We start from the raw sequence: 18,160 nt of genomic DNA, 5'->3' as shown, positions 1-18,160 counted from the left end.
GTCGTCGACAAGGAGACGATATTAACTGTAGAAGAAACCGTGGTTTCGGAAATTTGTAAATGAAAACAGATGTACAATCGTATAATTAATGAGATTGAAACTTAACCATGGCAGCTTTCCCAGACATCTGAAAAGGCTAGGAGTAAAAGCATCAGAATCTTGTCATTGTGGAGAACCAATTGGATCAACTGAACACATAATACTTGAATGCAGTCTATTTGAAGAAAACATAACAAAATTGTTAGAAAAACTGCACCCCATGAAAACGCTAATCAAACCCTTCAGCTTGTTATCATTATTAAAGAATTTAAATTGTTATCCTCACATATTTAGGTTTATTAACCCGGCGCCAATGACGCGAAAAAAATTGCAAGAACGATGACGTTGGGTCATTTTGACCCGACGTTTTATTGAGGATTTATAATAAAAAATATATACTTTCACTAAATTGTAATTAATGTTTACTAAATAAAGGTATTTTCTGCATAAAAATAAATAAAATAAAACTAATATATAATAATTAAACTTTTATTGACATACTTAACAAGACATGCAAAATCAACTTTGAACAAACAACATATGTTAATTATAAGTTTTGGTTTAAGTAATGTTAATAATCATTGGTAACAAACATCTTATAATACTAAAAAAGAGATCAAATTAAGTTATTTTTAATTATAAATGCCAATCAGTCTTCTATTTCCTCATTTACTGACATCGAACTACTACAATTATTGCAGTAGGTAATAAAATGATCAGGGCATATATAAATTGACATTCATGACAGGTATGACTTGTCTTCTTATCTTTTTGGACGGACATATTTGGCATCTCTTGCGAACGCCTAGAATCTTTCGAGGTGGTTCATCTGTGGTTTCACCTGTGAATTGTGCGATTCTTTTGCGCAGTTGACGTGGTAAATTCACTCGAGCTCGTCGCACTTGTAAATGTTCCTGCACCATGGCGAGTCCCAGATTTTTTAGGAAATGTCTTCTTTTCATGCGTGTATCATCATTATTAGCCCGGTATATTATGTTTGCGTTTATTTCCGATATATTTAGCATTGCAAAAAAGATAGTCAATGGCCATCGTTTTGTGTTTCTACTCACGTTGTATGACGCAGAAAGATTGTCCACTACATCCACTCCACTCTTGGTGTGATTGTAAAAGGATATGATGTCTGGTTTCCTTTTGTCACCTGTAGACTCATCAATTTTTTCGTCATGATGTAGACTGGACATCAATAAGACAACTTATTTTTCTTTGGAATGTAGGAGACTAGAGTTATGTCCTTTTGATGTCCAAAGGTAGATGATCCTGGACATTTTCCACGTGTTGTAATGAATTGAGGTGGAATCTGCCGTTTGTTTTTGCGTAAGGTTCCAACTGCTGTAAGTTTATGTTCCGTTAGGAGGTGAGATACTAATTCATAACTCGTGAACCAATTGTCGAATGTTATGTTACGATGGCTTTTAGAAACGGGCAAGACGACGCGATTTACAACGTCAAAAGGTTTGTTGCTGAGTGAGTATGGGCCACTTGGCTGCTTTCCACTATATATTTCTAAATTGGTCACATAATATGTCACTATAATCACTAAATAGAAAATAAAAGTATGTCACGAAAATATTACATTTACAATGACGCTGGGTCAAACATACCCGATTGGACTTGACGCACGAGTTGCTCGTTGCGCGGGCGGCGTCGCACTGAGCGAACCATCGGGGCGGGTAGCGGGGAGGCATCGCTTCAGCTACTCAAACGCTTAAACCACATAACCCGGGTAAACAAAATATATGTTCGTTAAAAAACGTCTCGGGTCATTATGACCCAGCGTCATTGGCACCGGGTTAATGAAAGTAAAGTAAAGATATAAGTGAATAATTTTATAATAGTATGTGACATATATATTGTAATGTGGCTAAATGTTTATCAGAGGCCAATAAAACGAATAAAAAAGAGTAGTTACAATCAACTTCGGTTAAAGTAAAACAATTACCACATGACATTAAAATTTCAGCCGAGGCATAATTTGAAAAATCATCATTTTCAAATTTTTTTCGAAACTGTGGGTAATAAATTTGTAGTTGGAAGAGTCTTCAAAAGCAAGCATACAAATTGGGGATCACGATTAGTGACCTTTTGGATTCTTTCATAGTTTCTGGGATCAATAAGACATATTTTGAGATTCATAATTATTTTTATTTAATTGATAAATCAAGATCAAGTTGGGAAATTTATCGAAGTATTATTGAAAAAAAGTTAACTTAAAAGTCAAATTACAACCTCCAAGTGACATTGATATTGGACTTTATAATTTTAAACAAATCATAAAAATGCGGTCAAATCCTTAACAACAAATATAAAAATAGTAGTTAAAATAAAATTCCCACTATTAGTCTTGAAATTAAAAGATTGATAGCAGCAAAGCGGTAAACAAAAATAAGATGGCAAACTTCTCATTATCCACCTGATAAAAAATTCTTCATGAATTAAGTAATACATCAAAACTCAAAATTAAAAAATAGAATAAAAGTAGATTTAATAATTATTAAAAACTTAACAGATTTGATAACTATGTGTGAAAGCATTGGAAGATACTGAAATTAATATGTTGTCTTTATCGGATTATTCATATTGTTATAAAATTATAAAAAGATTATGTAAAGTTTGTTCTAGTAAAAGTTTTATGTAAATTTAATATATTTAAATTTTGAAATACTTCAAAAAATTTAAATTTAAAAAAATTTAGATTTTTTCGCAAATTTTGGATTTTTTGAAAATATTTAGTTTTTAGAAAAAAACGAGTTTGAACATTTTTAATTAAAGCAATTTTTTGAAAATTTTGAAAACTTACAAAAAAAAAAACGAGAACAGAAGTTGTTCTGAAATCTGTTTCCGACATTACTAGGCAAATGATTATAGAAAGAAATTTGTTAAGGATACTGTCGGTTTGAATAGCTGGCATAAATGGGAAATGTGGCTGGCAAGATCGTAAATTATAGTATATATTGTCGTTGCTAGATATCAAAGTGTCTGGCATGCACTAGTCAAGAAATCTGGCGTCGTGTGCACCGGATTTAACTTATAAATATTGTTTAGCGTTTGATATTTTTATATTTCCACATCGATCATAGTAGTCCCCACTTGTAGTAAGTAAATTACTTTTTGCCTGCACTAGAATTTATCGAAAAACTAGTGGTGCATTGCATTGTGCCTTAAAGCAAATTACTAGAACTTTCCGTACCGTAATTAGCAGATGATAGCTGAATCAGCGCATAAAAGATCTAGTAGTTTTTCTTCTTAAAACGAAATTGGTTTCTTACTGGTGAGTGAAATGCATTTTACTAAGTACGTTATCAGGTCCGTCATCCAGATGGACACAAAGCTCTGAATTTATAAGTTTTATGCTTAAAAATGAAGAACTATAAATTTCTTTGTTCTCTTATAATTTGGCTTGACTCTGCTCTATGACTTTGCTCAATACAATGAATCCCGTAAGTAAAATTCTTCAAGACACAAATATAAATATTACACAATATTTCATTAGAATCTATCGAAAATTTAAAAATATTTTTGCAAGATTATCGAAATATATTATAAGAATATTCTAACAACAGCAAAATAACTGAGCAAAGAGGTGGATGGAGAACAAGCAGGGGCGTAACTTCCGCCGTATCAGCCGTATCAATGATACGGGGCCTCCGGGCCCAGGGGGCCCCCAACGAGCGTTAACAGAAATTGAGAAAAACTTTTTATTTATTTCACAAACGACAAAGTCAAAAAATCAATTTATTTTTATTGTCAGGACAACCTACATCGATTTCTTTTAATAAGTAATATTTTACTTATTAAAAGGTTATTCACATATTTCAGTTGATTGTGAATTATTTTGTATTACATTACAAACCACTAGTGTTTTGGTTTAGTGGTGATTTGTGGAAAAGTGTTAGTGGTGATTTAAAGAAAACAATGAGTGAAAAGAAAAGAGATTACGCCAGCGGAACTATGAAACGAATTTTTTTTTATTTTTTTTTCTATATTTTTAATTACAATCTGTCACACTTGGGACATTGAGTAATTGTTTTGACATTTTATTATTATATGAATGGATGGCAACCCAGTAGTCCAGTCCAGGTTTGATTAATTCTCTATACTCGAAGTATTTGTTTACTATTTATAGATGCAACTATACCCACGAAAGGCGATTTTCACTTGAGGCTATATTTGAGATCTATAACCTCAAGTGGAAATTTGACATCAAAGTTGCCCGATGTCGGGCTATGGCGGTACCGGGAATCGATCCAGCAAACCTGGAACTAGTTGGTGCTAGCCCACGCTCTAACCGATATCGCCACCGCCGGCCCGAAACGAAAAATTAAACAGAAAAAAGATGAAGTCATAAAAAAGTGCCAAAAATTTATTTTTTCAAATTTCTGCTATTGATATAATTTCCAATGGTAAGTACTACTAAATACATTTATCGAATTTTTAATTAGTAAGTGAGTTACGAATTTTTGATTGTTTTAATTTTATCTGAACATTCATTTTTTATTCGGAAATGATATCGAAGCACATACAGAAAAATTTTGGTGTCTGTTTCGTACGTTTTGCGTTCAATCTATTTATGCAATGAAATGTGTATTTTTGCCATGATTATGAAAAATTTTGGGACTTAGATGGCTTATATGAATAAATTAAAGTAATTCATAATAATAAGTATTATTTATTATTCAAGTGGCATTATTATGAATTTTACTGACATGTTCTGCGAATAAATTATTGCAATCAATTTGCTTAACGTATTTGGAAGTCAAATTACGAGCCAATATAAATCTATGAAAAAATTCTTTACCACAAGAATTTATCAAAACATTCGTTCTTATTTTTTTATCATATTTTTAGATACTTATTATTATCATATTTTTAGATACTTATTATTATCATATTTTTAGATATTTCGGAAACTTGTTCATCATTCGTACCGAAAATAGAAGAAAACCAGATCGATGATTCTGAGATGTATGAAGATAGTATTATATTTTCTTCAGATAGAGGAAATTTTGGTGATAATCTAACGGAATTTAAACGTAAAACAATTTATAAACTAGGTTCATTTAAACCACAAGGGCCATTTCCCAAAGATCTCGAAAGTAACCGTTCTTTTTCCGTTTATCATTATTCATATACTAATAAAGCAGGCATAAAGATTTCATGACCATGGTTATGTTATTCTAATATTTTAAACAAACCATACTGTCACTTTTGTTGGTTATTAGCGGATCGTCGAAGTAAATCATACTCCTCTGCATGGTTTAACGGTGTTTCTATTAGAAGCAATTTTACACAAACTTTACTTGAACATGAAAAGTCACAGCAGCATATTAATGCGTCCCTTTCTTTCTCATAATAATCGGTTGCAAGGAAATACTATCGATACTCAATTGTTAAGTGAAATTAATAGCAAAATCACATTTTGGAAAGATGTATTGCATCGTATAATTAATGTTATAATAACATTAGCATCTTGCAATTTACCTTTAAGAGGCCATGATTCCGATTCTGGAAATTTTATGTCAATTTTGCGTTTGCTATCGAATTATGATGCTGTTTTGAAAGAACTTCTTTTAAAACCAAAGGAAGCAATAAATTATTTAAGCCCTTTGATCCAAAATGAAATCATAAGTTTGTTAGGAACCGCAGTTAGGAACAATATTATTTCAGAAATTAAAAAGGCCCCATTTTTAACAATAATTTTAGATACAACTCAAGATTTGTCAAAGATTGACCAACTTTCTCTAGTTTTCCGATACATCTTGATAGCAGAGGATGGTAATAATATGCCTAAAGAAATAAAAATCTGTGAATCATTTTTGGAATTTGTAGCAGTATCTGAAAGCAGAGCCGAAGGACTTAAAATTGAAATTTTGAATATATTTAATCAATATGGAATCGATTTAATTAAATGTAGAGGATAGGGTTATGACGGAGCAAACGTTATGTCGAGTGTTTATGGAGGGTTGCAATTCCTAATAAAAGAACATGCTCCAAATGCCGATTACGTTCATTGTGCGGCGCACGCATTGAATTTAGTTTTAAACGATGCCGCAAAACATGTCCGTAAAGTGTCGACTTTTTTCGACAATTTAAAAAAAATATACACTTTTTTTGGTAATAGCATACAACGCTGGTCAATGCTAAATCAAGATTCTTCCGAGGAATATTTAGTAACACTTAAAAGGGTATGCCCTACCAGATGGTCTTCAAGGAACGACGCCTTATTAGCAATAAACAAAAACTAGTTATTAATAGTAAAAACTTTGTATAAATTAAATGTAATTTCTATAAAAAAAGATGAACGTGAAAAATGTAAGAATTTAATTAACCTTTTAGAAAGCTATGATTTTTAAACCAACTTTGATATGGGGCCCCGCCAAGGCACATTACCCCCTGAGAACAAGAATTTAAAGGTAGTTCGGAAGTGCGACAACGAAAGAAAAAAACGACCATTGGACTATGAGCAATCCGATGAATCGCCAAGATTTCGACTGGATAAATGTAAAATTAATGTGTTTTAGGTGCTTTTAGAAGTTGCAATGTGTTCGACAAACGATCGCTTCTAACAATTAAGGATCGATTTAAAAAAAAAACGACTTTTTAAATAAATTGCCGGAAAATAATACAGAGCTTTAAGAAAGCATTGCAATGATTTAATGGACGGCAACAGTAGAAATATAAACTCGATAGAATTTTTTTCATTTTGTGATACTTTTCAGATAACCGATTTTAATATCCGAAAACTATTTGATATCCTTAATCATATAGTATACAATAATTTAGCTTTCCCTAATTTTTCAATTGCCTTGAATACTCATAACTTTACCTGTTTGTGTAGCAAAGTGGCGTACGTAGTTTTTCGAAATTGAAAGTAATTAAAACTTATATAAGAACTAATATGTTATAAGATAGGCAGAATAGCTTGGCATTATTTAGCATGGAACATGGAAATGTTTGGGGTTCGCTCGGTGAGTGGAATCGATAAACGCTGAAGAATGAACATCAAATTGTAAAATAAAAAAAATATATGGTTTCCCGTCTTTGATAGATGAGAGTGTCTTCAGCCCAGCAATTTTTAAATAAATAAATCTCACGTGACACTGCGCATAGTTAATCCCGTATATGGTTTCCCTATAGCGGAAGACAGTTCCTTCAGCCCAGCTATATGTTAAAATTGTGCGATTAATCGACCAGTTAAGGCCGTCTTAAAAAAAGGATCGCTGAAGAAAGAACCAATTTAATAAGAGAGCGTACACAAGTAACGTATTTCGACAACTGCTAAATTCAAATAATAGCACCGACGACCTATCTAAACTGGAGTTTTCAAATAGATTTGCAGCCTATCGATCACAGATTCAGACCCGGATACGGAAACCGAAGAACTAATGGAAACCGCCAATGCAATCATCAAGAAAACAGCACAGAAAAATATCTTCTAAGGAAGAACAAAGAAGAGAGCTATTTCATCACCCAAAGCAGGAACATCTAAAAACGTTTTGTTAAACTAACTACTAAATTTTTATTATAGGTGCTTGCAGCTATTCATTTTTTAGGTAATGGTTCATATCAAACTGATGTAGGCAATTGCTATATGAATTTCTCAAGAATTTCTGTCAGTCGCTTTATTAAAACAGTACTGCTAATTGTAACCTCTGTTATGCTGTTATTCATTATATAAACAACGACAGGAGTTAGTCCAAAACATCTGAAGAGAAAGGCTGGAAAAATCCGTCAAATCTCAGTTGGCAAAGTAAATCTATTCAAAGTCTCTTGCTATTGCTGATAATTTTCCAAACACTAGAAAATATGGACTAGTTTTTAATATAGAAGATAATGACGTATCAGTAATAAACTGATCTTTTCGCACTATTCTAAAATGTGAGTCTGAGACCGCAATTCAAACAGCTGCTAGAATTTTTGTCACTGATTTATGTGATATGGCCAAAAGAATAGCTGTGAAAAATACCAAAAATCTAATGAAAGTTTTACTTAAAACTTCCAAACAGAGCCAGTATTATACGTGATATATTTTCTGATTCAAAATGTATGATTACTACTATCAAAATGTTAAGTCAACTAAATAATAACCAAATCGTTGTGTTTAAAAAAATAGATCAGAGTGAAAGTTCAGAGTGGTTTTCAGCTCGTCACAAAAATATTTTTAAAATTTTTGCCATGATCTAATCAATCCAAGGTCAATGGCCAATCCAACTAAGGCAATGAAAAAAAACAATAGCTAAATATCCTGTTGATGTGATCCCAGTTGGATTCTTAGTGAAACCATTACAATCCTGGTTATGCGCTAGTATAGATTGCTTAATTATTAAAAATAACAAATAAACAAATAAATAACGAATAAAAATTGTACAAATTAAATGCCCCTCAACATGATGTCTATGATGAGAAAATTGGAAACTTTAATGTTGGGTATTCAAATGTAGATAATGGAAACCACGTTTAAAAAAGAACAATATTTATTACGCTCCATGCCAAATTTTAATGCATGTGTCTGATATAAATATCTGTAATTTTTATATTTGGTTACCAAAGGGTAGCAGTAGGTGCCTAATTACTAAATACAAAGATGAAATCTTCTTAAAATACTTAATTCCTCTAATAAAATACTTTTATTTCATGTACTATTTAAAATAACTTTAACAATAAACAAAATGCTACTAATGCAAATGTTTATCAATATAAGATAAAATATTATCACTACCAAGGACTAATAATCAAGACTGAAAGATTAAGTTTAGCTGCAATAAGAAATAAGATACAATCAGAAGATAGTTAGCTCCCACAAAAAATCACTGCGGCATTTATATGAATCGGAAGGGTTATTACTCTATTAATATTGAAGTAGTAAGTATTATTTATTTGATTACTCAAGTATTTTGAAGGTTGACTTAATATTAAATATCATCAGATATGTGATGTCATGCGTAAGTCGAACGCTAAACCCTATATGAACTTGCATTAATTGAATCACGTTTTTTTACAAAAGAAGAGGTTGCTGTATTATGTCCTCATGGAATAAGATTTTTCTTAGAGAATAAATGTGTCATGGAATATAATAAATTTGTATTGAATCTCGTTGAAGACAAAATAATATCTACTGCCACGGATATTTATGTAGGTTGCCATGCGACAGATCAACAATCATACATTCGTCAGCAGTTTCACAAAAATCGGTTATTGGCTATGTGCGAAGGCATGGAAGGGGAAGTCAAATCGACCGAAGCGTTCGTAGTGGCTAACTTGGAGCACTAAAAGGGGCTATTATAAACAAAATTTTAAACAAAAACACATAAAATATTTATTTATTTCAAATTTAAATAAGATAATTAAAAATGAGCCACCATAGCTGTTCTGTAGTGGGCTGTAGAAATACCAGCAGAAAAAGTGACTGCAAATTCTATACATTTTCTACAGCTAAGTGGAAAGAAAATCAACGGGAAAAGTGGATCACAGCGGTTAGAAGAATAAAGTAAGTATCATAACCTTATTGTTATAAAAATACAATTCGGAGTATTATGAATAGTTGTAAAATTGTTATGTTTAGCAAAAAGAAAAATTATAAGTCAATAAATTGTTGTATTATCAAAATTTAATGCTTACTAAAAAATGTTTTGTAAAACAATGTAATTAATACAAGCCTGAAATAATGAAAAATACATATTTATATATTGTATATTGATTATGTATAACTATTATCTATATATTAATTACATTTTATTATATAATAATTGTAATTTTATGATTAGAAGAAAAATAAAAGTTATCACATAGCGAAAAAATGTTTATTTTGCAAACAGTTTAATTAATACAATGCTGAAATAATGCGAAATATATATTTGTAGTGTTGATGGATCACCGTGGGTTCCCAAGCCCTATGATCGCATTTGCAGTGAATCGGTCGAGGTATTGAGGGTATTGAGTCCTACCTACTTGTCAACTTGGTCTTGTCTTTATAATAATCTAAGTCTTTAGTTTGACCAAAAAAATGAGTAAATTAATTTATTATTTACTTATTCTATTGATAAAATACTATTTATCATTATTATATTGTTTTTATTAGAAACTATTCCGAGATTATGACACAAGCTTTGAGGCACTTAACCTTAAAATTATTTACTGCATTTCTTTATTTAATTAATCATTATACTTAACTATGTTTTAAGTACGTTGAAGTAAATTTAATAATTTCAATAAACATTCAGCGTTCACATTATTACTGTATCTTGTTTATTATTATTTATAACAATTATTTAATATCTTTTTTCTTTAACAAACATGTAAAACCCATGAAAACCACACACTGATACCCCCAATTAGTTCATATTTATTACGGCGCTGCATGGGCGCTGCAGTCACGCTCGGAGCAAATTGATACCGGGGGTTTGCCGTATGAAATAATTTTAGTTCTGAATGAATTTTACATAATAACAACTAATATTGATGTGAGTGATGGCTTAGCTAATGGTTGTGTACATAGTATGTGTAAAATTAGTGTACATAGAACGTGGCGATAATGATGAACTTCTACGTTTATGGTTTGAATTTCCTGGTAAGATAGGTAACAAAATTAGGAAGAAAGCTGCACATCTTATTCAAACTCTTAATATCAGTAGGACAGCTGTGCCGATTCCCAGGAGATCTTCATCTATTCCAATAAATAGAAATCAAATCATATTTGCCAAAAGAAATTATTTTCCTTTAGTGTCTGCTTGTGCACTCACAACACACAAATCACAAGGTGGTACTTTTGATGAAATTGTATATGAATACAATAAAACACATAATCAGCAGCTTCTATATGTTGCATTAACACGAGTTACCAGCATTAATGGATTGTTCATCATTTCTAAAACAACGACAAAAAATTTTATCATGGAAGAAAACGGCCAGCAGGATTAATGGACTTACAAACTGAATTCCAGAGACTTTCAACTTGTAGATTAATAACACAAGAAGAGAAATTGAGTGAGATAATAAGTTTGAACGACATTTCATTGTTTTCCTTTAACTGCCAAAGTTTACGAGCTCATTTGCCTGATCTGCAAGATAAAGTGCTACAACGTTGTACGTTTTTGTTATTTTTGGAAACTTGGATTAATAATGAAGAACGAATTGATATTCAGAACTATTACTGCGTTACTCAATACAAACAATCAAACTCAAGAGCAGGTGGTGTAGCTGTCTATCATTCATGTTCAGATACTCTTCATAATGCGACTCTTATGCAGTTTCTTGCGCCAACAATATTACTGGATATTCCTAATGAAATTACACAAGTAGGTGATATTGCAGTTGTCCGCTGTGTGAACACTTAGAATCAAACATTAATTATAGTCGTCCTTTAAATTTCTCCCAATAAAAACATATCAAATATTATTAAATTTCTTCATCAGCAGTTACTTCATTTTTCTAATGAGGGTGCAAAACTTTTAAACACTAATCACAACGAGATACCATTAATTCTTGCTGGAGATTTCAATGTCAATTTTCGTTCAGAAGAATCTCAACCATTAATTGATTTTTTAAATAATAAATTTAATTTAACAATGAATAATTCTCCATTTGAATCAACCACAAGATATGGCACGACTATTGATGCAGTTTTCTCCAGAAATGTACATAGTTTACAAAGCAAAATTTATGTCTCTCATTTCAGTTATAACAAACCTATTATATCCTGCTAATATCACCTATTATATCCTGCTATAGTTATCACCTGCTATTATACTTGCTAATTAGGAAAGGGGTCATATATGATGTAGACGTAGACTATGACCTAACAGAGGAAGAAATTATAGCCAATTTATACTTGGAATTACGCATTTTGGAGGTGAAAAGAATTTATAATAAAATTGACAATAAAAGCAAATCAAAACGGGCTTGCATTGTCACATTCAGAGGACAGAAACTGCCCGAGAAGGTATCAATCTTTGCAGTAAAATGTAGGGTAGCTACCTACAACAGAATGGCCCAGTGTTTTAACTGTCAAAGGTATGGTCACGTGACTAACCAATGCAAAAGCAAAGCAAGATGCAGTCATTGTTCAGAGGAACATAAATATAAAGATTGTACAAACAAACAAAATAAGCCGACTTGTGCTCTGTGTCAAGAGGATCATAAAGCCATGGATAAAACATGTCCTAAATATGAAGAACACTGCAAAATAAAAAGGACAATGGAGGAAAATAACTTAAGCTACATGGAAGCTAAATATCTAACAAATAATAAATAATATGCCAATGCTGTAGGATTTGAATCTGGAGACAAATCAACATTCCCGGACCTTCCAGCAAAACAAACGGAATACCTCACAGAAACAAATCCGACAAGAATAATTAATAATCGAACAATAACTGATCAGAAACAAACAAGAAAACATATTGCGACTAAGTCAACATAGAAAAATATCACTGTGCGAGAATCAAGAAAAGATTGCATAAGTAGTGCGGTAATAAGAAGAGACACAATGAACAAATCAAATACTAAAGTACAACAACAAATATCTCGTAAAAAAACTGACGAAGATGAGTTTCCATTGGAAAAAATTATTTCAAATATAAAATACAAATTTAGAGAAAAGAAAGGTGATGTTCTACAAATTCTGAAGGATATAGTCCAAGACATAGAAAGTAAAATAAATTCATCTACCAGAAACAACAAATGACATTGAAAATCCTTCAATATAATTGTAGATCATTAGTTGCTAATAAAGAAAGCATTGAATACTTCTTATGGGAAAAGAACATCGCCATAGCCGCTTTTTCTGAAACGTGGTTTAAGCCCGAACTAGAGTACAATTTCAAAGGTTACAAAATATACAGGAAAGACAGAAGTGACGGATACGGCGGCACTGCTATATTAGTAAAAAATAATATAGAATGTGAAAAATATGAAATTATAAATCAAAATGAAAATAGTCCAATATGCGCCTTGTTAATAAAAACAGGAATACCTTTTTGTTTAATTTCAGTCTACTGTTCAACCAGAGCTGAGATAAAATTTTCTGAATTGAGAAACATAATAACAAATATCTCAGAAAAATCCTTCTTGTAGGAGACTTCAATAGTCCCCACTTGGCATGGGGAAGCAACATGACAAACAAAACTGAAAAAAAATTATACGAAATGATAGAAGACTATTCATTAATAATTCTAAATGACGGTCAACCGACAACTATGAAAAAAAATCATTGTAATGCTACAAGTATAGATTTGTCGTTTTGTTCGAATAATTTCATGGATGCTATCAAATGGGAAATAAGTACAGAAGCATTGGGTTCTGACCATCTTCCAATCATTATAAACATAGATGTGGAATTCCTAACATACATAAATATTATCCCCTCAAAAAAGTGGAACATCAAAAAAGCAAATTGGCAAGGATATGCTAAAGACATAACACGATTGTTACAATCGCCTATGTTTAGAGAAAAGGAGAATTTTAAATACGAACATGTAATCCGAATTATAGAAATAGCGGCAGAAAATAGTATTAAAAAATTTAAGAACACAAAAAGAACGTTATTCAAACCCTCCGTGTGGTGGGATCAAGAATGCGACGCACTCATATCTAGAAGGAAAGAAGCATACCGCAAACTACGCACGCAGTACAACTATGAAAACTATAACAACTTCCAAAAAACAAACGCTCTGACAAAAAGACTCTAAATAAAAAAAAGCAAAAATGGATTGAATTCATTAGCTCAATAAATAAAAAAACAAATCCTACTTTAATATGGAACAAGATTAAATTGCTAAATAATAAAAATAACATGATAAATACAGCAAAACCCATATCAGTAGACTTGGGACAAGATATTCTAAAAAACTTCACTCCGGATTTTGCAGTAAATAAACAAATAGAAACAGAAAATAATTCAGATGAGAACAACGAAGTAATTGCACCCTTTACTTTAAAAAAAATGGAGAAGGCGTTAAAAAAAAGAACTAGTTGGTTTGGTATTTAGCCTTGAGGCAAGTTACATGAACTTCCCGAAATGTGTAAATAATCGACTTAATCAATAAAAAATAAATTAATTTATGATTGATTAGAAGTATTCCGAGTGGATTTATTACGTATCATTGCAAACGAACGAACACGTTAACTCGGAGTATTTTCTAGAAGCAAATTATAATTGCACCAGTTTTCGTAGGACTTTAATGGTTTACTATGTTCAAGACCAAGTACACTATCGTTATACCAACTAAATCATCTAATTTAATTTTTAACAAACGTCAAAAAAAACTACTCAATTTCTCAAACTTTGATGAATTGTTAAAATTAAATTACTTGTCGCAAGGCCGTAATAATTCAGTAAGTTCTATAAGACCATGATATATATCACCAAACAAAGTTCCATAAAAATCACACTAAATTTTTTTTTAACAGTTAATTACAAGAAAACGGCTCGGTAGATTTTCACCTAAAACTAATCAGTGCCATTCCCAACTAATATCTTTCAAACAGTTTTTGATTTTTTAAAATCGGTTCGGTAGGATGAGCGTAAATGTGGACGAAAATTTAACACTTTTTTCAACAGTTAATTGCAAGAAAACGGCTCGGTAGATTTTCACCTAAAACTAATCAGCACCATTCCCAACTAATATTTTTCGAACAGTTTTTGATTTTTTAAAATCGGTTCGGTAGGATGAGCGTAAATGTGGACGAAAATTTAACACTTTTTTTCAACAGTTAATTGCAAGAAAACAGCTCGGTAGATTTTTACCTAAAACTAATCAGCACCATTCCCAACTAATATCTTTCGAACAGTTTTTGATTTTTGAAAATCGGTTCGGTAGGATGAGCGTAAATGTGAACGAAAATTTAACACTTTTTTTCAACAGTTAATTGCAAGAAAACGGCTCGGTAGATTTTCACCTAAAACTAATCAGCACCATTCCCAACTAATATCTTTCGAACAGTTTTTGATTTTTTAAAATCGGTTCGGTAGGATGAGCGTAAATGTGGACGAAAATTTAACACTTTTTTTCAACAGTTAATTGCAAGAAAACGGCTTGGTAGATTTTCACCTAAAACTAATCAGCACCATTCCCAACTAATATCTTTCGAACAGTTTTTGATTTTTTAAAATCGGTTCGGTAGGATGGGCGTAAATGTGGACGAAAAGTTTAACACTTTTTTCCAAATTACAAAGAAACGGTTTGGCCGATCGTCGCACAAAACTGAGAAACGATAATACTCATCGAGATACATCAAATGCTTTTTAAATATCTGAAATCGGTTCAGGCGTTTTTGAGAAAACGTCGATGAAAATTCTAATTTTGACAAATGCCAAAAAGACCATACTAATTTTTGCAAACTTTGACGAATTTTTAAAGCTAAACGAGTTGTCGTAGAGCCGTAATATTTTAGTATGATCTAGAAGACTATGGTATCTACCGTCAAAAAAATTATCATAAAAATCGTCGAAATTTTTTTTTAAAACTTTATTACAAGAAAACGGCCCGGCCGATCTCTACCAAAAACTAATCAGCACGATTCCCAACTAATATCTATCGAATGGTTTTTGAATTTTCGAAATCGATTCAGAATTGCGGGCTAAAACGTGGACGAAAATTTTTTCACTTTTCTGCAATTTACAAAGAAACGGCCCGGCCGATCGCCGCACAAAACTCAGAAACGATAGTCCTCATCGAGATACATCGAATGGCTTTTAAATTTTTGAAATCGGTCCATCCGTTTTGGAGAAAACGTCGATTTACGGCAAAAAATCTGTTCACACACACACACACACACATACTTTTTTCAAATTTGGTCTCATTCGATTCAGAATGGCTTGAAACGTCGAGAAAACATAAAATTAGCGAATCGGATTTTTTGATGAAAACATAAACTTCTCCTTCGGGAAGTTAAAAAACTCTGCTCCAGGTTTTGACCAAGTATATTTTAAAATGATTAAAAAGTCTCCAATCAGCCTAAAAATCAAATTAATAAACATATTTAATGATATAGTAGCGAACAATTGGATCCCTAAAGACTGGAGAAATATTATATTAATACCATGTCTTAAACCGAATAAAAATCCTACATTACCGAATTCTTATCGACCAATTGCATTGCTTTCATGCATTTTTAAAATTTTTGAAAGAATGCTGAAAGAACGTATAGAATGGTATGTAGAGAATAAACGAATTTTTAACGACGCGATGTTTGGATTCAGAGGAGGAATGGGAACTGTGGATTTGCTAAGCACACTGACCAATGACATACACATATCAAACTTAATGAATCATTATTTATTATTAGTATCAATAGGCATTGATAAAGCATATGACAATATAGACCATAATAAACTGCATTCAAAATTAAGAAATATAAATATTCCACAAAAACTAATTAACATAATTCTGACAACAATATCGCAAAGACATGTATACTTAAGACAGGTTGACGGATTGATAGGACCAAGAATTGCATGCAAAGGAATAGCACAAGGCTCTATACTTAGTTTTATATTATTTAATATTTATACCGCAGATTTTTATAATATTCTTCACACAAGCATTAAAAAATTGCAATACGCAGACGATATCTATATATACATATCTAGACCGACTTTAACATCGTGTATAACAGAAATGAATGATGGAATTAAAGACATTGAAAAATGGTTAATCCTAAATAATTTAAATAAATCTCAGGACAAGTGTGCAGCTACAATATTCACAAGACATCGTTATTCTAGTAGTACAGATAATATAAAATTAAACAATAAAGAAATCACGATAAAAAATAAAATTAAAATTTTGGGCATAACATTTGATACAAAGATGACATTTAATCATCATATTCAGGAACTAAACGCAAAATGCGAAAAAGGGCCAAACATCATTCGTAAAGTAACCAGTACCAAATGGGGTGCTCACTCAGGAGCATGTCTGTTACTATATAAAAATATGATAAGGTCACAGCTAGATTACGGATGCTTCATTTATGGTGCTTTAAGGCAAAAAGAAAAATATCAACTAGACAAAATGCAATACCGACTCCTCCTTTAATTTCGAGCTTTTATGACCTTAAACCATATGAGGAACATGTAAAACTTTGTGAAATCAAACCTTATTACCAATTTCCACAATATTATTCATATAAAATACCTATGCCAAACAGATGCTAACTTAATAGAAAAATCCTGATGGTTAAAAAATGGAAGCAGGGACTGGATGTGCAATATATATACCTAATCACAAATACAGGAAAAAAATTAAACTACCAAAGTTTGCCTCCATTTTTATAGCGGAGCTGATGACATTACATGTAGCAACAAATTATGTTAGAGACAAAAATGTAAATAAATCGATCATTTTCAGTGATAGCAAATCGAGTCTAATCGCAATAAACAATCCAAGCAAGCATACAAATATATTGATATATAAAATTATAAACATTCAAGGAAAGAAATGTAGGAGAAAAGTCAATGATCTTAGTATGGCTCAAAGGACACGCCAATATAAAAGGGAACGAGATAGTAGATGCGTTAGCAAAAGAAGCTTGCCATAACGGCGAAGATTGTGACAAAATTCCATCCTTAGAATTAAATAACGTAATCAAACAACAGTGTGTAGAAAGATGGCAAACATTCTTTGCAGAATCGACAAGAATAAAAGGTATCACATATGCATTAACAAAGAATAAGGTATCGCAAAATCAGACGCTAGTCAGCATAAGCTGCCCATATACATAGTAATAGTGGATAAAAACCAGGACATGTCGGAGCTAAAATCATCACGCATCTTCGAAATGGCGGGACCTGTCTTTGCCAAAAACTAATCACCTCTTTTCCCGATCATTACAAATTGAATGTTTTATAAGTGTTCAACCATACTGTACAGCATATCCGCGGGCATGTGTCGTTGACGCAAAGACTCTTATGCGGAAAATAAAATATACAAATGCAATCAACTCAATACTCTCCGAGCGAGAATAAAAGTGAGTTATGACGATGAATTTGCCCCGAAGTTTCAATCTACCGAAGGGTAAAGAGACTAAATAAACTGGGTCGCGGACCGCTAATGTTATATACGGACCGCCGTTTCGACGGTTGTTAATGGTCTAGCCTCTCTGT

General features: G+C 31.8%; 1 pseudogene; it reads right to left on the bottom strand.

Annotated features, from left to right (window-relative positions):
* Nucleotides 1-755: 755 nt before the first annotated feature.
* LOC113380556 lies at nucleotides 756-1,722 on the bottom strand (annotated as a pseudogene).
* Between the last annotated feature and the right edge of the window lie 16,438 nt (nucleotides 1,723-18,160).

This window comes from Ctenocephalides felis, unplaced genomic scaffold (assembly GCF_003426905.1).
Source record: "Ctenocephalides felis isolate EL2017-DRISC unplaced genomic scaffold, ASM342690v1 CF-g0.4_SCAFFOLD_02208, whole genome shotgun sequence".
NCBI lineage: Eukaryota > Metazoa > Arthropoda > Insecta > Siphonaptera > Pulicidae > Ctenocephalides > Ctenocephalides felis.
Note: the sequence above shows the minus strand (reverse complement) of the source record. Positions and strands in the feature narration are given on the sequence as shown.